At 42.1% G+C, this 21,386-nt stretch overlaps 1 long non-coding RNA gene across 1 annotated transcript in view; it reads left to right on the top strand.

The window, feature by feature from the left end:
• Positions 1–13,138, top strand: part of LOC309636548 — a 34,808-nt gene extending 21,670 nt beyond the window's left edge. Inside the window, exons 5-6 of the long non-coding RNA XR_014250067.1 lie at positions 1,136–12,549; positions 12,853–13,138. This is a non-coding gene — a long non-coding RNA (uncharacterized lncRNA). The remainder of the gene's footprint in view (positions 1–1,135; positions 12,550–12,852) is intronic.
• The last annotated feature ends 8,248 nt before the right edge of the window (positions 13,139–21,386 follow it).

Raw genomic sequence — 21,386 nt, forward strand, 5'->3', positions numbered from 1 at the left:
GGCTTATTGGATCATGGAATATGAGAGTTGGAAGGAGCCCTTAAAGGTAATCCCCTCTGATCCTCTAAGTTACTGATGGGAAAACTGAGGTCCATTGAGGAACTATGGCTTGCTCAGGATCAAAGAGAAAATTAGAGATGCACCAGGACTGGTGCCTTTCCCAGGTGTGTTATGTGTGCTGTACTCATGGTTTGTAGCCCTTTCCATCTGAGGAGACTTTATAGAACACAAAATGTAACAGGCCAGGCTGAGAGAGTGTAGTGACAAGGTTTGGGTCCTGCACTGTTGGAACTAGAAAGCAAAGGGCAAAGGTCAGCTCAGATACAGCCATAAGCAGGACAGAGGCTCCATTGCCTGCCCTTCCTATCTAGGATCATTCTGAGCGGCACCTCCCAGGAAACCCAGAGATCCTGATGGGCATGTCAACGTCACTTTTGAGTCTTCATCTTCCTTGACCTCTCAGACTGTTTGACACTATTATTCATTCCCTCTTCCAAACTGTTTTTCCTTTAAGGCACCATGACCTCTTGATTTTCTTCCTACTCTTCTAGCTGTTCCATCTCTGACACCTTCATGAGTTCTTTCTCCACCTGATTTTAAGGCTGGTGTCCACCCCAGACGCTCTCTTTTTCTCCCTTGCCATACTCTTCCTGGGGATAGACAGCCATCATCTGTCCCCATGGTTTTAATGATTTACATGCTGGTGTTTCTCAACATCATTTCTCCTACCTGTCTGTCTTTCTGTAAATGTCAGACCCGTATATTCAGGTCACCAGCTGGGTAGCTCCACTTGGATAGGAGACTAGATAGGGGCTAAAGAATAAGAGAAAGGATCCAAGAGTGGGAAAAGGAGCCTGGTGGCATCAAAGGAAGGATAGGAACTGATTTATGAAGGATCATATCTAGTACCTCACATATGTTATCTTATTTAATCTTCTCAACAGTACTATTCCCTATTTTACAGATGAGAAAATTGAGGATTAGGGTGTAAAGAACCTTTCCCAAGGTCACACAGTGAGGAGCAGAGCTGAGGTTCAAACCCTGTTCTGTGTGACTTCAAAGTTGAAGCTTTTACAGACTGTGCATATCTGTGATCAAGTAGGTATCGTATAGTCAACACCTGCCATTTCCCTAGACCCTTCAGGAGTACCTAGAAAAAGTCTGTGTCCAACAGCTTCTGAACAGAGACACCTAACGGCCTTCAGCCTCCGGGGAGATATGAGTGACAGACCTAGTGTCCAGATATTCAGACATGGTAAGCCTTTTCACTTGCAAAGGCCCTGAAAGGGGTGCTAAGGCTCTAGAGTTCCTGCTAGAGGGAGTTAGTCTCCCAGGCTTCCCAGAGTAGGCCAACAAAGGCTTTGAGAAGTCTCACCCAGCCCAGCCCTCCCCAAATCTCCCTCAGGCAGCTATGACTCTCCTTGGGCTCCTCCTGGCCCCTCCCCAGTCCAGATTAGCCCTGATTACTTTGTCATTTCAGGACCTGCCAGCCAGAGTACATCTATGGGGCAGAGTAATCTCCGGAGGCTGAGGAGTCTGGGGCCCCAGCCCTTTGGTATCTGAGTTTTAGGTGCTTCTTGGCAGTTATGAGCACCTTGAGATTGGGGAGGGCACCGTAGGGTTGGGGGTGCTAAGGGACTGCTGGAGTAAGGAGCCATGTCCAGGGGCAAATTCATGGGGTGCTAGTCCTTCAGCCCACAAGTGTTCACTCATGCTACCTAGGCATTGTTTGGTCTTTGAGGGCAGGAATGCTAGGCCTGCGAGAGGCACTGATAGTAATAATAACAGCTACTTTTTATCCAGACCATCTGTATGTCAGAGGCCATACATACACCTTGTCATTTAATCCTCTAGCAACTCTGTGAGGGAGCTATTAATAGTTGCATTTTATAGATTAGATAGTTTAAAAAAAAAAAGAAAAAAGAAAAAAAGAAAAACCTGAAGCTCAGAGAGGTTGCCCATAACTATTGAGAGAGATTTGGGATTGAACCCAATCCCATATCTGTTTATCTCAAGCCTGTACTAAACTGACTAGGAAATATAAATTCCATCCCCATCATCAAAGAGCGCACAATCTTTGTCTGCTCTCTGCCCACCAGTTCAGTATCATCTCTTGTCAATGCCCATCTCACCCTGTGCTCCAGACATATTGAAATACTAGCAGTTTCTGCGCGCTTCATATTATCTCTTATCTCCAGAGCTTTATACATGCTGTTTGCTCCGCCTGGAATGCCTTCCACCCTTCTTTTCCCCTGCTAACTCCTTTTCATTCTTCAGGTGTCAGCTTGCCTGTCACCTGGGGCTCTCCAAGGCTATGGACCTCACATTTCCGCTGGGTAGGGGGCGCTTGCACTTCCATTTCCCCTCTTCCCTTACAGGAAGTTTTTGGACTTGTTGGGGAAATTCACAGCTCCCTCATAGTTAGTCTCCCAGTTCGTATGACTGACACCCCTCCCCCACCAACTCCAGGGTCTGATTGTTAACGCCAATCAGTATGTCTCATTCTGACACTGTGATCAGTTCAGGAATGGGGGTATACTCAGAAATAGGGAATCAAGGAGAAACTAGAAATTTTAAGAGCTACCAGAAGAGTCACCTTTTCTATGTGACTGAATGAGGAAGGATGTAAGTTTTCAGCCTGACTATGAGCAACCTAGAGTTTAATAGAGGAGAGGCTTAAGGGTCTGGGTGGAACACAGCAAAGGGGACTTAACCTCTATCATTAAAAATTGGATATTTTGGTCCCCATTTTTACTCTTTGTTTACTTTCAACTTTTTCAGAACCTTGAGCAAGAAAGAGGGGTGCTATTCATAGAGAACTTCTTGGAGCCCCAATATAATCTTTGCAGACACACATACAGACACATATATACATACACATGATCTTGGGGTCATTTTAATGTACTCTTTGCATCATAGTTGCCTACTTTTTAAAAAAAATACAAATTAATATTTTCCCAGATACTTTATTTCTCTATGGCTTTTGTTTATGGTACGAAAGTTATAAACATTTATATGGTTAAAATAATCTTTCATCTTTTTTAGAGTCTCCAGGTTTCCAGTCTTTGTTAGGAAGGTCTCCCCTATCTTCAGTTTATAATATAGTCTCCAAAGTTTTCTTGCAATATTTTTTTCACTGTTTTACTCTTTACTTTTATTTTTTTATCTGTCTGGAATTCTTTTTTTTGTATAATGTATAAGATTAGAATCCCTTTTTACTTCCTCCCACATGGATAATCAGTTGTGCCAGCATCATTTATTAAATAGTCTGTTCTCTTCCTACCAAATTGAACTTCCACGTGTATCATGTGTTAACTTTTTTTTTTTGCCCCTCCACATGGCTTGTGGGATCTTAGTTCCCTGACCAGGGATTGATCCCTGGCCCTCAGTGGTGAAAGTGAGGAGTCCTAACCACTGAGCTGCCAGGGAATTCCCATGTTAACTTTTCATAAATACTGCTATTGATGTGGATTTTCTTTCTTTTTTTTTTTTTTACTGACCTGTTTTTCTATTTCTGTTTGACTCTATAATATGTTCTGGTAAGGCAAAACCCTTTAACTTTTCTTCTTTTCACAATTTTCTTAGCCATTTTCAGTCATTTATTCTTCACATGAATTTGAAGATAATTTTATAAAATTCCATTGAATACATTGTTTATATTCTAATTGGAACTAATTCAATGTATATATTAATAATTTGAGGAAACTGAAATTTTTACTTAGTAGGTCTTCTGCTCCAAAAACATAGTATAATTTTCCATTATCCAGATCTCATTTTATATATTCCAATGCATTTACTTCATTTAAGTCCTATCTCCTTCTTATTATATAGATCTCTAAGTGTGTTATAATTTGGGTTGCTTAAATGTAATACTTTCCTTATTTCCTTTGCTACTGTTTTCCAGTAGAATAAAGTTATGCATTTTTTAATGCTTATTTTATATCCAGCCACCTACCAAAGAATGTAAGGTCACTTAGTGAGATTGGGGAAGAGGTGGGAGTTGAATGTGTTGGGGTCTATGGGGTACAGGGCTAGCTTGGCCTGGAGCCTGAGGGTATCAGGAAAGAAAGCAGACCAAGGACAAGAAGAAGAATTGATTGTGTGTTCAGGGCACTGTGTTAAATTCATTTCTACTGTGAGCAGCTGTGAGTAATGGAGACCTAAAAAACAGTGGATTAAGCAGAGTAACATTTATTTCTCTCTTACATAAAAGAAGTCTACTGTAGGCAATTCAGGCTCTACAGTACTCAGAAACCCAGACTGCTTTCTGCTGTCCTTCAGATATGGCCCTCATAATTATGGTCCAAGATGAACTCCAGGCATCGCATCAATGTTCCAAGCAGGAGGATGAGGGACGAGGAGGAAGAGACAAAGGGCACATCCCAGGTGTATCTTAAAGAAATTTCCCAGAAGCTGCCAAACAATAATTCTGCTAATCCTATTGGTCAGAACTAAGTTATATATAGCCATGTCTAGCTCCAAGGACTGTTGGGGAATACTTTTACTCAAGATCAAAATTCTAAAGATTCTAAAGATTTTTATCTAAATCAAGATTCTAAGATGGTGATAATAGACATATTGGAATTGGCAACCAGCCGTGTCTGGTGCAGGCATATTTGTGGGGATGTGGGGCATGTGATTTTCTTCTGTAGCTCTCAGCTGTTGGCACAGAAGGAGAAGGAGAAGGTGAATGGCACATGGTGCAGAGGACTGGGCTGGGGTGGGGGACAGCAGAAGAATAGGGGTGTCAGGCATGGAGGGTGTGGGCGAGAGAATAGTTTAAGCTTGGTTCGAAAGGAGAGAAGGCCGTTTGAGGATGATGGACTGGGAGAAAGAGGAGGGATCAAACAGATACACAGCTAGAGGGTTGGGAGCCTGAGCCAGTGAATGGCATATCTGGCAGTGACGAGACGAACAGTGTGTCTGTGGCAGCAGGTGATGGACGTGGGAGACCAGGATGACTCGATGCAAGGGGTAAGGCATGGCATGGGAGGGTCCTCCCCCTGCACACTGAACTGCTCCAGGACGATCGTGGGAGCAGGGAGACAGGGGAACACAGGCAAGCTGGTGCAGCCAGACAGTGTGAGCCCCAAGGGAGTTACGCTCGTGGGGAGCAATGGTCTTGCACACGGGGGTGTGAGGACACTGGCCCCACCATCTGGCTTCATCTGCTGACTCAGGCAGATAAACATGTATGAGAGAGCAAAAAGTCATCACTGAGGATGGCTGCAGGAGGTGCCTGTGACCAGGTCTCAGTGAGGTCCAAGAAGAGAAGAGAGCCTTCTGTGAGGAGGTGAAGGATGAAGGACATTGATTTGCCATGGAATAAGGAGTCCAGTGGGCACAGAGGAAAGCTTTGCAGGGAAGAGGAGCAGCTGGCATTTGGGAGAAGAGACTTCTTAGAAGAGTGTGAGGTTGAAAATGCTAGAGAGAAAAAAGGAGAAAGCTTACGTGTTGGACAGTGACTTAAGTCTACAAGATGTAACATCTAGGCATGGGGGGTCCACGCAGATCTCTGGGGTCAGGTTGCCTTGGGGAACACCCAAGCTGTGGCTCCATAGAGAGTCAGGCTGGTGCGGGGCTGCTGACAGCGGGCCAACCCACAGATAGGCTCTGGGTGGTCAGAGGCCATACGAGGAATTTCCGAAGACCTACATGTAGAGCAGTTGCAGTCCAAAAAGAGATCCTTTCCTTCCTTGGAAGCTTCCCTTGCCTAGCTTCTAGGGCTCCCAGGATGAAGTCTGAGCTCAGAAACAACCATCACTCACCCTGTCAGCTGCTAGAGACAGCCCTGGCTGCCCAACAATGCTGGGAATCCTGCTCTTCTAACATCCATTTTGATTTAAAATCTTTTATGTTTGAGATAAACTTTTCTCTGTTGACAGTGGGCTGGGTTTGGCCTATTCAATAGGTGTGGGACTTCTGGCTTATGGTAAATCCTGATTGGAAAACAATATCAACACATTTCCTGGTAAATGTATAAATATATATAGATGTTGGCTGTTCCCCTCCCCACCACCAACACACAGCATAGAAGCAATTTGAAGCAATTTAGACGTGCTCAGCATCTGGCCCTCATAAAAGGCCTTGAGTGAGTCATGATTTTACACCAACAGAGAGGGCTTGTCTTGCTTGTGGAGAGAATTGTGTTTACCTCCCATCCTGCCCATGAACCTCTCTATTGCTTTATGATGATCAGTCTGATTTGTGTGCAAAGAGACTGGTGAGATAAGAATTCAGGGAAGGGGAGCAAGAAGAGGAGGAGGATCCAGACAGTTACATATTTAAGGTGAAACTACCAGTTTTAGGGGGTTTACTGTTTTTGCTTTTGAGGAACAAGCCAAAAAAAAGCAGTGGAAAGAGCCTCATTTTGTGAGTTAGGAGATGGCCTCTATTCCTAATGTAGGCCACTCAATATCTTGGAGCCTCAGTTTGCTCATCTGACAAGTGGGACCAGTAATGGGTACCCTATCCAGTTGAGAGAGAAAAGGACAGCTCTTGCTTGAGTTGTGGAGTGAGCACCTTAAATATGCCACTTCATTTAATACCCAAGACAATCCCATGAAGGAGGAGGCATTAAACCATTCTTCAGCTGAAGGAACTGAGAATTGGAAAGGCTAAGTGGTTTGTCCAAGGTCACTCAGCATGTCAGAACTCAAACCCACATCTGTCTGGCTCCAAATCCTGTGTTCTATTCGTTACTTCATGCTGACACTTAAGTCAAAGGACACATCCCAGTCTCCCCCTGGGAAAGGGAAAAGCACAAGATTGCTTCCCTGCTCCAAGACCTGAAGTGTCCCTGTGTCTTTTGTCCTCACAGAAGTTCCAGCCAATCCGAGTTCTATTTCCTCAGGGCCCTGCTCTCTGCTGTGGGAGCAGGTGGGTTGTTAATCTGATAAACGGCTTCCTGCTAAGGTGGGAGGGTGAGCTGAAGATCTGCTGAATTGCCCTCCAGAGTGGCAGGTGGGAGACTCTGGTGCCTTTGCCCATGGAGTCGCTCTAGGACTATGATCTGAAAGGATGAGGGCTTTGGGGTTGGTCAGCTCTAGGTAGGAGTCCTGACTCTGCCTCTTGCTAACAGTATGACCTTAAGTTGTCTGACCTTCAGTTTCCTCATCAGTAAAATGAGGATAAGAGCGCACTAAAGGGGGGATGCTGTTGTGACTATTAAATGAGCTAATGTGGGAAATGTGCCTAGCACCTGTGTTGTACATTGTACACAACCGAGTAAAAGGCAGCTGTTGTCTCCATGAGGGGAGTGAGCAGACCTCCAGGAGAGCTGTTTCTGCATTGAGTAGTTTTTGTGTCCCCTCCCCCAAATCCACAACAAAGTCAGTCATTTATTCATTTGTTCAGAAAATGTGTTCCAAACACTCACTGTGTCGGTGGCTGGGGCAAACATATACAAGACAGGCAGTGTCCTTGCCCATATGGAGCTCACAGTTGAGCTGGAACCACGTGGCAGAGAAATATCTAGTACAGTCATAGAGGGGGCAGAATCTGGGAATCTAATCCTCACCAGTGTGGTCTGTCAAAGAGTCAGGCCTCCTCTCCAGGTGTAACAGATTCTTATTATGGAGTGGTGGAGCACACCCCTTCCTTGGTGGAGACAGGAAAGGCTGGGCTGCCAGACTGCTGAGAGGAGGGGGTGGGTGGTCTCCAAGGTGGTCCTGGCAGAGCTTCCTATCTGGTGTTGGCAAAAACCCACCACCTTTGGCAGAGACAGACTGATGCCAAAAAAAAAAAAGGTATAATTTATTTGTTATCTGAGACATTTATAGAGTGTTAGGAGTTGCCATATTTGCCAGGGACAGTAAATGTACCAGGGACCTGTTCCAGCTCCCAGCCCACTGACTCATAGGTCACCTTGATGTTGGGCAGATCAGTGAGTGCTCTGGGCCTTTCCTGGGAGGCAGTGAGATGGGTGCCTGGGTCCAGGCATGGAACTTGGCGAAAGGGCTCATTGCTAGTCTGCTTAGTGGGAAGTCTAAGGAACAGCTGTCCTGGGAATTAGGTAGGGTTTAGGCACAGAGTTCACCCCTCTGGGCTTTCCAGGATCTTCCATGATTCAGCCCCTTCCCATCCTATTCTACCCCATTATCCTGCTTGTTCCTCAACAGTCAACACCTACACCAAGCTAGCAACTCATGAGTCTCCAAACACATAGAAAGTCAGTCCCACTTCATTGATTTGTTTGCAGTTGGATCCCTACTGCTTCGCTTCTTAGCCATAGCTAGATCATCTCTCAAGCCCAGCTCTCATTCTGCCTCCTCCAGAAAGCTTTCCTTAACTTCTTCTACAGCACATGCTGACCTTTCTCCTTGTGGATCTCCCCATTTTAGTGACTATTCATTAATTATCTCGTTCATTAATTTATTCAGTGCATTGGCAAGTCTTGCCCATTCTCTATGAAAAATACTTCCCCAATCCATCTAGTTCTCTCCATCTCTACTGCTCCCACCCTAGTCACCTCTTGCTTCAATTATTAAATACCCTTGTAACTGGTCTCCTTGCTCTTGCTCTGCTTCTCTCCAACCTTTCCATACTCTGTGGAGCATCCAGCGATCTTTTGTAAAGATAAATTAGCTCCTGTCACTCCCCTGCTTACAATCTTCTAGTAGCTACCCACACTCCTCACCACAGCCCACAAGGCTCTACTAATCTGGCACTTGAGTGCCTTGCCAGCCTTTCCTCATCCTGTCATTCCTCTTGCTCATTCTGCTTCAGGCACCTCAGCCTTCTCTCTGTTCCCCCAAAAGGCCACACCACTACCACTCCCTCAAGATCTTTGCACTTTCTGGGCCTTCTGTCTAGAATGTTCTCAGTTCCTCAATGTCTGCCTCCTTCTCATCTCTCAGCATTCTGTTCGACTGTGGTCTCCTTAGTGAGGTATTTCCTGACCACCCTATCTAAAGTAGTTCCTGCCCTCCGCAAGTCACACTTTATCTCATTACACTGTTTCCTTTATATCATTAACATTTTCTGAACTTACCTGTTTTCTTTATATTGTCTGCTTCTTTCCAGTAGAGAGGAAGACAATACCTGTCTTGTTCACTGCTCTATCCTCAGAGTTTAGAATAGTGCTTGACACGTACAAAACCAAAAAATATTGTTTAAAAATTTATTATGTGGGTATTAAATATCTTCTTTGTGTGAAGCACTGAAAATCAGTAATTACTACCACTGATTAGAGATACAAATGCCTATCATTAAAACAGGGTTTCTCAAAGGTGGTCCATAAACTGGTGATCTATCCAGGAGTTTGCAAGTGATTTGATGGTTTTAGAGGAAAAACTGATGGAACAATTTTGTTCACATACACCTAACTAATCTAAAATGAAAGATTAAGAAATTCTATTACTTTCTTAATAATTGTTTCATCATATTCACTGCAAGGACTGCATTGGTCAGTTCATCATAGCTAATTTCAGTTATCAGTTATAGATTATTTTAGATAATGTGTTTCATATCAGGACAGTGTTAAAATTCTTAATTGTAAAAATCTACATTTTTGTTGTTACTCTTGTGTTGCATTAAATTTCTTATGATTCCAGAGTAGTTCATTGAAGAGTAAAATGAATGATGAAGATAATATTATCAATAGTGCAATACAGGATAACTCTCTAAGTGTAAATATTGAATACGGCTCTAGTATGAATATACACCATGAATCTGTATGAGCTAGGACAAAATATTTTATAGGAGTGTTGATTTGGCACAGTAGCTGAAAATGAGAAGTTCAAATAAGAAATATAGTGCTGAATGTTTGAAAAGTGGACTTTATTGTAATGGTCCCTAAGGATATTGTTTCTATAGGACTTTGTCCTCTAGTGGCACAAAGCCATCAAATTTTGACACATTTTTTTTTTTTTGGCTACTCCATGTGCCTTGCAGGATCTCAGTTCCCCACCCAGAGACTGAACCTGGGCCATGGCAGTGAAAGCCCAGAATCCTAACCACTAGGCCGCCAGGGAACTCCCTACAATTTTTAAACAAAGTATGGTTATGTCTCTGGCAAAGCAAATGATATTTTCCAGAGTAAGTATAGGAAACTGATTAATTTTGTCAGTAAAGGTAGGGAGGAGACCAAAACTACAAAAATATTGTTCAGAGTTGTACTTCTTAGAGCAAAATCATATACAAGTCATATTGCTGTGAAGACACCTGAATAACCAGCTTAAGCTGAGCTAATGATAAGTATTGGGTTTGGAGAGAAAGCAGAACAAGCTTTGGGCACAATTCTTTTTATCAAGAGATCCTTCTGAAAGTAAGTAAAGAAAACAGTTAGATGTGGAACCTGACTTATGGCTCAAGTCAGTCCTCACTGATCTGACTATATAGACACTTTGGTGAAAAGTTGAAAACAATTTTTATCCTTCTCACTGTTTTGGGATAATTATTAATTTGAAAAGTATTATGTTTTGTTTATAATTTTAAAAATTGAAGTGGGTTCCCAGCTAAATGTGGTAGACTGAACACATGTGTTTACTTTCCACTACCTCCTCAAAATTGTTAGTAAATGGATTTTTAAAAAAGCATAAGTGGACTTCTGCTTTAATCTATGATGGAGTAATAGGGGCCACATTTACCCTGCCACTGTAAACAACTAGAAACTGTACAAAATGTATGAAACACCTGTTTTCTGATGTTGGACTAGAGGTAGTACAGGACTGTGATCCCTAAGGGAAGAGAGACAAATGAGGTGAGCTCTATCATCACCTAGGCTTTTACCTGGAAGTACATTCTGGATCAAGTAAAGTATGCGTGTTATAAACCCCAGAGCAACCACACGCACACAAAAAAAACAAAAAAAAACCCCAAAGACAAAAACCCAGAGAGCTCTAGCTAATAAATCAGTATTGGAGATAAATTGGAGTACTAAAAATACTCAACACAAAATTAGACAAGCAAAAAGGGAAAAAAGATAGGACAAAATATGAAGATGGTAGACTTAAGCCCAACCATATTAATAACTGTTATCAAATATAAAGGTTCTAAACACCCCAATTATAAGGCAGAGATAGACCAACTGGATAAAAAAGCAAAACCCAACTATGCACTTTCTAGAGGGAATCTAAATATAAATACACAGGTAGATTAAAAGTAAAAGGATGGAAAAGTTATACCATGCAAACACCAATCATAAAAAAGCTAGCATGACTATATTAATATCAAAGGGTGTCTTAGAACAAGAAATTTCATATGGGATAAAGAAGGTCATTTTTTTTTTAAAATTAATTAATTAATTTTTGGCTGTGTTGGGTCTTCGTTTCTGTGGGAGGGCTTTCTCCAGTTGCGGCAAGCGGGGGCCACCCTTCATCGCGATGCGCGGGCCTCTCATTGTTGCGGACTCTCTTGTTGTGGAGCACGGGCTCCAGACGCACAGGCTCAGTAGTTGTGGCTCACAGGCCTAGTTGCTCCGCGGCACGTGGGATCTTCCCAGACCAGGGCCCGAACCCATGTCCCCTGCATTGGCAGGCAGATTCTCAACCACTGCGCCACCAGGGAAGCCCCAAGAAGGTCATTTCATAGTAGTTGAGAGTACAATTCATCAGGAGGACATAAAAATTCTAAGTGTGTGTACATCCAATAACAGAGCTTCAAAATACATGGCAACAAAAACTAATAAAGAAATTAACAAACCCACTATTATTGTTAGAGATTTCAACATTCCTTTTTCAGTAACTAACAGGACAAACTGACAATATCAGTAGGGATATGGAAGATATTAATAATACTATCAACCAACATGACCTAATTGACATTTATAGAACACTCTAGCCAACAATAGCATTAGGCCATATTATGAGTCATAGAACAAGTCTCCATAAATGTAAAACAATTAAAATCATACAGAGTATGTTTTCTAATAAGAATGGAATTAAATTAAAAATCAATAACAAAGATATTTGGTAAAAACAATGCACCTCTAAATAATGTAATGGTCAAATTAGAAATCATAAAGGAAACTTTAAAATATTTTGAATAAAGGTGAAGAAACTTTTCAGAATTAATGGGATACAGCTAAGGCAGTGCTCAGAAGATAATTAATAGCTTAGAAAAGAAGAAAGTTCTCCAATCAGTGATTGAGGCTTTTACCTTAAGAAGCTAGGAGAAGAGGAGCAATTTGAGTCCAAAGGAAGTAGAAGGAAGGAAATAATAAAGATCAGAAAACAGAAAAATAGAGGGCTTCCCTCATGGCGCAGTGGTTAAGAATCCGCCTGCCAACGCAGGGGACACGGGTTCAAACCCTGGTCCAGGAAGATCCCACATGGTGTGGCAACTAAGCCCATGCGCCACAACAACTGAGCCTGTGCTCTGGAGCCCATGAGCCACAATTACCGAGCCCATGTGCTGCAACTACTGAAGCCCACGCTCCTGGAGCCTGTGCTCTGCAACAAGAGAAGCCACCGCAATGAGAAGCCTGCGCACCGCAACGCTCGCTGCAACTAGAGAAAGCCCGCGTGCAGCAATGAAGACCCAAGGCAGCCAAAAATTAAAAAAAAAAAAAAAGAAAAATAGAGAAAATCAATGAAATAAAAGATTTAGGTTTTTTTTTTTTAAATTAATTAATTAATTTATTTTTGGCTGTGTTGGGTCTTCGTTTCTGTGCGAGGGCTCTCTATAGTTGCGGCAAGCGGGGGCCACTCTTCATCGCGGTGCGCGGGCCTCTCACTATCGCGGCCTCTCTTGTTGCGGAGCACAGGCTCCAGATGCGCAGGCTCAGTAATTGTGGCCCACGGGCCTGGTTGCTCCGTGGCATGTGGGACCTTCCCAGACCAGGGCTCGAACCCATGTCCCCTGCATTGGCAGGCAGACTCTCAACCACTGCGCCACCAGGGAAGCCCCCAGGTTTTTTAAATCAATAAAGTTGACAACATCTAAATAGAATGATCAAGAAAAACAAGACATAAATTATCAGTATCTGGGAAAAGAGAAAACACTACTAAAATCCTACATTAATTAAGGGGATAATAAAAAGATATTATGAATAACTGCAAATACATTTGAAAACTTAGATGAAATGGAAAAATTCCTTGCAAGACACAATTTTCCAATAGTGACTCAAGAAGAAACATTTCTGAATATCCATATGTCAATAAAAGTGATTAAAGTCATATTAAGAAATGTTTTCACACACACACACAAAAAAATGTTTTCACAAAGAAAATTCCTAGGCCCAGATGGTAGTATTGGTGAATTATTTAAGGAAGAGATAATAATACCAATCCTTTAGCCCTGAAGAACGTTCAGAAAATAGAATTGGATAGTATACTTTCCAGTTCATTTTATGAGGCTGATATTAAACCAGACAAAGACATTACAAGAAAAATATTATAAACCAATATCCATCAGGAACAAGGAAAAATCCTTCAACTATTAGCAAAATGAATGCAGCAATATACTAACAGGTAAATATGTCACGATTCAGTAGGGCTTATCCCAGGAATGCAAGGTTAATTTAACATTTAAATATCAATAATTGGGTGCTTCCCTGGTGGCACAGTGGTTAAGAATCCACCTGCCAATGCAGGGGACATGGGTTCGATCCCTGCTCCGGGAAGATCCCACATGCCGCAGAGCAACTAAGCCCGTGCGCCACAACTACTGAGCCTGGCTCTAGAGCCCGCGAGCCACAACTACTGAGCCTGCATGCTGCAACTACTGAAGCCCACGCACCTAGAGCCTGCGCTCCGGAACAAGAGAAGCCACTGCAATAAGAAGCCCGCACACCACAACAAAGAGTAGCCCCCACTCGCCGCAACTAGAGGAAGCCCATGCGCAGCAACGAAGACCCAACAGATCCTAAAATAAATAAATTTAAAAAAAAATTTAAAAAAATCAATAAGTGTAATTTACAACATTAGAAGTGAAGAAAATATATCTTTATAAATATGCATTGAAAGCCTTTGGCAAAATTCAACACCCATTTATGAAAACCTTCCAGTAAACTATGAGTACCAGGGAACTTCTTCAACTTGATAAAGGTCTTCCATGAAAACCTACATCTTTTTTTTTTAGTTTAAAAAAATTTTTTTAATTTATTTTTTAATTAATTTTTATTGGAGGATAGTTGCTTCACAATGTTGTATTAGCTTCTACTGCACAGCAAAATGAATCAGCCATATACATACACATATCCCCTCCCTTTTGGATCTCCCTCCCATTTAGGACACCACAGTGCATTAAGTAGAGTCCCCTGTGCTATACAGTATGTTTCCCTCAGTTGTCTATCTTATGCACAGTATCAGTAGTGTATATGTGTCAATCCCAACTCCCCAATCCCTCCCATCCGAAAACCTACATCTTATTCTTAACGGTGAAAGACTATTTTCCCTCTAAGATCTAAGGATGTCTGCTTTCGCCACTTTTTTTTTCACCACTTATTTTTAATATTGCTGTGAAGGTCCTAGCCAGGGCAATAAGGCAAGACATACAGATTGGCAAAGAAGAAGTAAAATAATATTTATTTGCAGGTGACATGATTGGGTATGTGGAAAATCCTAAAATTCTACAGAAAAGCTACTAGAACTAATAAGTAGGTTGGCAAGTTCACAGGATACAAGGTCAAATATAAAAATTCTTTTTCTCTATACCAGCAATGAACAATTGGAAATGCAATTTAAAAAATACTACTTACTATAATAGCATAAAAAACACCTGTGGTGGGGGCAGTTGTGTGTATGTGGAGGTGGGGGGCATATGGGAACTCTCTGTACTTGGATTTTGCCATGAACCTAAAACTGCTCTAAAAAATAAAGTTTATTTTTAAAAAAACACACGTGAAGTACTCGGGGACATATTTTACAAGACTTATGTGAGACTTGTACACTAAAAAGTACAAAACATTGCTAAGATAAATGAAAGGAGACCTAAATAAATGGAGAGGTATGCCATGTTCATGAATTGGAAGACTTAATATTGTTAAGATGTCAGTTTCTGCAAATTGACCTGTAGATTCAATGCAATCACAATCAAGCTGATTCTAAAATTTATAGGGTAATGCAGAAGACCTAGAATGGCCAAAACAATTTTGAAAAGAGCAAAGTTAGAAGGAAGTCTTACACTACTTAATTTGAAGACTTACTATAAAGTTACAGTTATCAAGACATTCTAGGTATTGGCATAAGGATAGATATATGGGTCAATAGAAGATAATAGAGAGTTCAGATATAGATCCAAACACATATAGTCAATTGATTTTTGACATAGTGTCTGAGGTATTTCAATGGGGAAAAGGAAAATCTTTTCAAGAAATGATGCTGGATCAACTGGATAGCTATATGGAAATAAAGAACCTTATCCCTTACCTCACGCCATGCACAAAAAGTAACTGAAATGGATCCCAGACCTAAACAGAAAAGCTAAAATTATAAAGCTTCTAGAAGAAAACTTAGAAAAATTTCACGACTTTGGAGTAGGCAAGGATTTCTTCAGTAGGACACAAAAACCACAAATGAAAAGAAAATTGAAATTTAACTTCATCAGAATTTAAAGAACCCAGGTGAACTAGCCCAAGAAAGAAGCAAATGTGATTACAGAGATGATGAAAGGAGCTCCTAAGATATGGCTGTGCAGCAGAACTAGAGTCATCCAGTCTAGATTGGAGCAGAAAGGCTCTGGGAAAGGTGAGTTCAAGGGATTAATAAACTTTTGATGTGTTTAAGTAGAAGGAGTGGAGATGAACAGGATGGAGAGTTTGGTGATAGATTAGTGGAAGATGCATAGAAACTAAGAAAAGTAATAAGACCAGTATTAATTCTTGTTACTAGTTGTATAAGGAGGAAAGAGAAAGATAGCATACTGCAGGGCTTGCCTGTAATCGCATTACAGATGATAATAATGTAAACATTGAATATTAATCTAATTAGAAATGATATTGAAAGGATGGAAGAGGGAAAATGTGGAGTGTCACAGGTATGTGGTGGTTTCCAGTAGTGGTAAAAGAGACTTAAGTCCTTATCTTCTATAAGCATATTAGTTGAATATATAGAGTGGGAAGGGCAGGGAAGGGAATGAAGAGGGTGGCTGTTTTTCATAAGTCTTGTAGAGTTTTTTGAGTTGTTGAACTATGTGCATATGAACATGATTTGAAGCCTGGTACTGCAACTTACTAGCTGTGTGACCTTGGCAAGTCACTTAACCTCTCTGTTGCTCGGTTACATATTTTGTTGCAAATTAGTGTAATAATGTGCTTTCCTCAGAAAGCTGTTTTTAGAGTGAACTAATTTAATCTATGTAAAATACTTGGACTAGTGTGCAGTACAAAGTAAGTGCTGTGAGTTACTGTTATAATTATGTATAGGCATTACTTTGAAAAGTATTAAAATGAAAATAAAAACAAAATTTTGCTGAATCTTAAAAGGTTTTACCTAATATTGGTGGCCTTTATGTATTTACCTAATATTGGTGGTCTCTATGTCTTTATGTCCCATTAAATCAATAACCCTGTAAGGAATATATTTTATTATTCTCCATTAAAATTTTATTTATGTATTTAGGCCGTGCCAGGTCTTAGTTGCGGCACGTGGGATTTAGTTCCCTGACCAGGGATTAGAACCCGGGCCCCCTGCATTGGGAGCACGGAGTCTTACCCACTGGACCACCAGGGAAGTCCCTAGTCTCCATTTTTAAATAAGTTGAGGCTCAGGGAAGTTAAACACCTGCCCAAGATCAACCAGCTAATTATTGCCAATTGCCTTAATGTCAGGATTTCAGTTGGGCCAGTCTGGCCACAGATCCCAGCCTTTTCCCATTTGCCTCCTGTGCTCATGGTTTACTGAATGTTTCACAGCCCAAGCTAGATCATAAGCTCCTGTGGGGAGTGAGGGAGTGAGCAGGGTGTAGGCCTACATGCCTAGTGGAGAAATTGCACAGGGCATCATGGAAGACACTCAGTGAGTAGTTCCTGATGGGAAGGCCTGGCGCATGGTAAGTGCTGAACAAATATTTGTTGAATGAATGAATGAGTGTGCAGAGTTCTGAAGCCCTGGGCAGATGTTAAGATGCTCCCCAGGAATGCAGGCTGAGGGGGGTGGGGAGTGAGGAAACAGCTTCAGGGGAGACTCTAAAAGCTCCACGCTGCTTTGTCAGGCCTGCCCACCCCCATCCCAGGGCCTGGAGCTGAACAAGCTGAAGACTGAGTGTGACTGCATTTACCCAGCCAGTGAATTCCATATATTCCTAAAAAATTAACCCAGAAACGTTCACAGATCCTCATATTAATGCTAACTTATTTCTCCCACCCCCCACCCCCAAATGGCCCAGACCCTACTTGTGTAGATATCCTTGCTTCTGTCACCAACATGAGCAAGCTGGCTTTCTTGGTGTGTCACTTTCCACAAAAAAACTCAAGGCTTTAATCACAGAGAAAACAAAGTTGTGGGTGTGTTTGCTGGTTTTATTGAGTTGAACCTCACAGAAATGGGTTAGAAAGGTCTTAAGTACTAGCTTCCTCTCCCACTTAGTGAATATTCCTTCTCTGTCCTAGAGGCCTTACCCTGAGAAACTTCTTTTTTTTTAAAGCTGTACATATTTTAAATTTATTTATTTATTTATTTATTTCTGGCTGTGTTGGGTCTTCATTGCTGTGCGCGGGCTTTCTCTAGTTGCGGCGAGCGGGGGCTACTCTTCATTGCGGTGCGCGGGCTTCTCATTGTGGTGGCTTCTCTTGTGGAGCACAAGCTCTAGGCACACAGGCTTCAGTAGTTGTGGCACGCGGGCTCTAGGCGCGCGGGCTTCAGTAGTTGTGGTGCACGGGCTTAGTTGCTCTGAGGCATCCCGGACCAGGGATCGATCCCCTGGCCCCTGCACTGGCAGGTGGATTCTTAACCACTGCGCCACCAGGGAAGTCCCACCTGAGAAACTTCTAATGCAACTGAGTTGTTTTCCCAAACTCTAGAAAGCCAAGGGCTGCTCGGTGGTCCCATGATCTTTTAACCTCTAATCAAGCTTGGAGGCTTCAAACAAAAATTTCTGAGCCTTAAAACCAAATTGTTCTGACTCAAACCCAAACCCAGTCCACAAGTTCAGCTCTCCTGTGGCAATGACCCTTGTTCTGTAACGGAAGTGGGGGCGGAGGTGGAGGAATCTCAGTTTAGCTCACCCAGACAGGGTGGCTGCCCTGATACCAGGTGGGTTTTGATCGAAAGAGTCCTGTTTTGAGTTCCTCTCTCTCTTCAGAGCTCATTGGGCTTTTTTGTTGCCATAGACTAGGAGTTTGAGACCTGATTTCTAGCAATCACTCTGCTAAAAGTCGCTTGAACTCGTGTCAGGTAACTGCGCTGGGTCTTAGTTTGTGCGTTTTTACAGTAAGGGATTTACACCAGCCCAGTGATTTTCAAACTCTTTCCCCTAGTTGCAAGACTCTTTGTACAAAGGAAATGTCTGGATGCCCAATATGGAAAAGAGGTAGAGCTGCTTGACTTGAAGGTGGACTCTCTCCCCCATCATGTGGCCATACTGAATGTGGTTTTAAAATTGTTTTAATTTTTTTCCCCAAAGATGGATAATACATTAATAGGACAATGGGAGAAAGACAAGAAAGAGGTAGTGATGTGGGAGGGAGGGAGTTAACAGATCATTGGCTATGCTTCCATATAAAAAATGGAGATAAAAGGGTTTTTTTTTTATAATTTTATTTTTGGACGTTAGTTTTTTTCATTCAATAGACAGCCTCAAGCATACAGATTTTTCCTTTATTGAATTAGTGACTTATGATAAATTTCCAGGCATGGACACAAATGGTAATGACTATGGATAAATGTTAATATTTCACAAGGGGCTGTTTACCACAAACATATGAGTACAGTGGTTTCCCACATCCTTGCCGCCAATGAACAATAGCATTTTATAAATTTATTTATTTATTTATTTATTTATTTTTGGCTGCATTGGGTCTTCATTGCTCCGTGCGGGCTTTCTCTAGTTGCAGAGAGCGGGAGCTACTCTTTGTTGTGGGCTTCTCATGGCAGTGGCTTCTCTTGTTGCAGAGCACGGGCTCTAAGTGTGGGCTTCAGTAGTTGTGGCACATGGGCTCAGTAGTTGTGGCTTGTGGGCTCCAGAGCGCAGGCTCAGTAGTTGTGGCGCACGGGCCTAGTTGCTCTGCGGTGTGTGGGATCTTCCTGGACCAGGGCTCGAACCCGTGTCCCCTGCGTTGGCAGGCGGATTCTTAACCACTGTGCCACCAGGGAAGTCCCGATAAAAGACATTATAGAAGATGTTAGTACATGGTTTCTCTGAAATGTCTTACAAATTATGACATGAAATTATATTGTTGTACGTATGCCAACTCAAAAGAATAACATTATAGTACCTTAAGTGGACACTGTCTTGGCTGTATGACCCTAGTAAGTCAGGGCTCAGATGGTCATCCAGGGACCTGGCTTTTCCTGCTCATCTAAATGATAACAGCTTTCATTACTACAACACTTCATTTTATGCTATCTTATTTCTGTGATAGGCCCTGTGAGCTTGGTTGGGTCAAGGGTCACCCAGAAAAAAACCAACTTCCACTTTCTTTAATTATGCAAACTAGAGCTAGGTGACTGAGATCTTGCCTTTGGTCTGCAAGACATAGGGAGTTTTGCAAGCCCTAGGGGAGTGCAGAATTTCCTGAAGATGTTGCAAGGTGGCTGGCTTTCTTCTGAAGTCATGCAATATTCTCCTTCGCTTTAGTTATGACTGCACGGGTGCTGAGAAGCAAACTGAAAACTAGCACCTTGGAGCGGGCTTTTCTCCATAGGCCCCCCCAGAGGCGAGGCCAGCTCATTTAGAGGGAAGGGCTTGGTGCCACTGCTTCCAACTAAAGGTACTGTGATCCAGTTCCACCTCCTGGTTCCTTCACTGGTAATCAGTTTTCCAAAACACAAGTATTTTTGCTGAAGGTAGGAGACACAAAGCTTGAAAATTTAGAGAGAAGAGAGCTAGATGGCTGAGATGTTACAAAAGTTCCTATTTTGCTAGTTTAATTTGGAAAAGGACACACGAATTCCCAAAGAAAACGAGCTTTATTGCAGAAGAACAAATTTCATCAGGGTATTTCCTCAGCAATCACACTGGGCATCCCTATACAGTCATTGCCCCATATCTCTTAGCTCCAGGTTGTGCTGCAGTGAGAGGAGAACCTGGACATCAGAGGCCCCGGGAGCCAGTCCCAACCTCACTCAGGCTTTTCTAGGCACATTTCAGATGAAAGTCACCCCTGCTCCCTACCCCACCCTCAGCCCAGCAGAGGTGGCCTTCCAGATATCCTTCCTCTTCTTTTTCTACTAGGGCTTATAATGTAAAGCTTTTAAACATTTTCAAACTTCACAATGGTATCACCTTCCTTGAGTCTAGGTAAATCTTTAAAGAATTGACCCTGTTCCCTAATGAGTAGGAAGATTACCTGGCTTTTGGACATGACCATAAGCAGAAGATGCTAAATAATACCTTAAAGAGACTCCACTAAATATACTAAGCCTGGTGGGGATTTTAAGTGTTTGAGAATCTGAAGGGAATGGAATTATTCAAAGGGCAAGATTTAAAAAAAGGTCACCATTCTCTGAATATAACAGCATATGAGTTAGTTCCTGAAGTATTTAAATAGAAAGTGAAACTGAATCATACTGTTTACCTTCCAGAGTAAAAGCTATTGAGAATTCAAATCTTCTTCCCTGAAAGAGCAACAGGGTTTTTGTAAAATATTTCTTCCCATTCTTTGAAATTTGGAGTTCATATGAAAACCTGGGGGTTATGCTTTATTGAAGGCAACACTTTACTTCAATAATGAAGAATGCCACGTGGTCAGGGAGTGGTGTCCTGGAGAGAAGACAGTGTAGGCTCTGAGGTAGCAGAGCACATGACTGAACCACAGATTGGGTCAGACACCAGAGGCCTAGGGAAGCAGCTGCTTAATCTTGTATAGGTTGAGAGCTTAGTAAATGGCAATATCAGTGTTTAGAGGGATCTCACGATACCTTTGAGAGTTAGCTTAGGTGAGCTGGAGCTCAGTGTGTTATCAAGGGCCTAGAGAGATTATACGAAAAGTTAGGGAAAGAATGGATATATAAGGGGAAAAAAAAGGATCTTTCTCAAGAAAATTAATTTTGTAGGTTTTTCATTTGTAGGGTAGTTTGGTCACTTTCCCTCCTATGTGCTTGAAAATACATTACTGCCCCAATAAAGTTCTAGTCCATTTAGCCTGCTCCAAACCCCAGTTGACCCCCTCTTCTTAATCAGAGTTTTCTCCAAATTCAGATATCTGTGTCTTGAAAAGAACACACCCTGGGGCTTAGCTGCCTCTGGGACTTTCTTCTTGAAGCCGCCCCTGCCTGGGCCATTCCTCCCCCTTCCTATCTCTCTGACTTCTATCTCCACTTCATAGCTCCCCATCCATCCTTCCA

This window comes from Balaenoptera physalus, assembly GCF_965194825.1.
Source record: "Balaenoptera physalus genome assembly, chromosome: 1".
Lineage (NCBI taxonomy): Eukaryota > Metazoa > Chordata > Mammalia > Artiodactyla > Balaenopteridae > Balaenoptera > Balaenoptera physalus.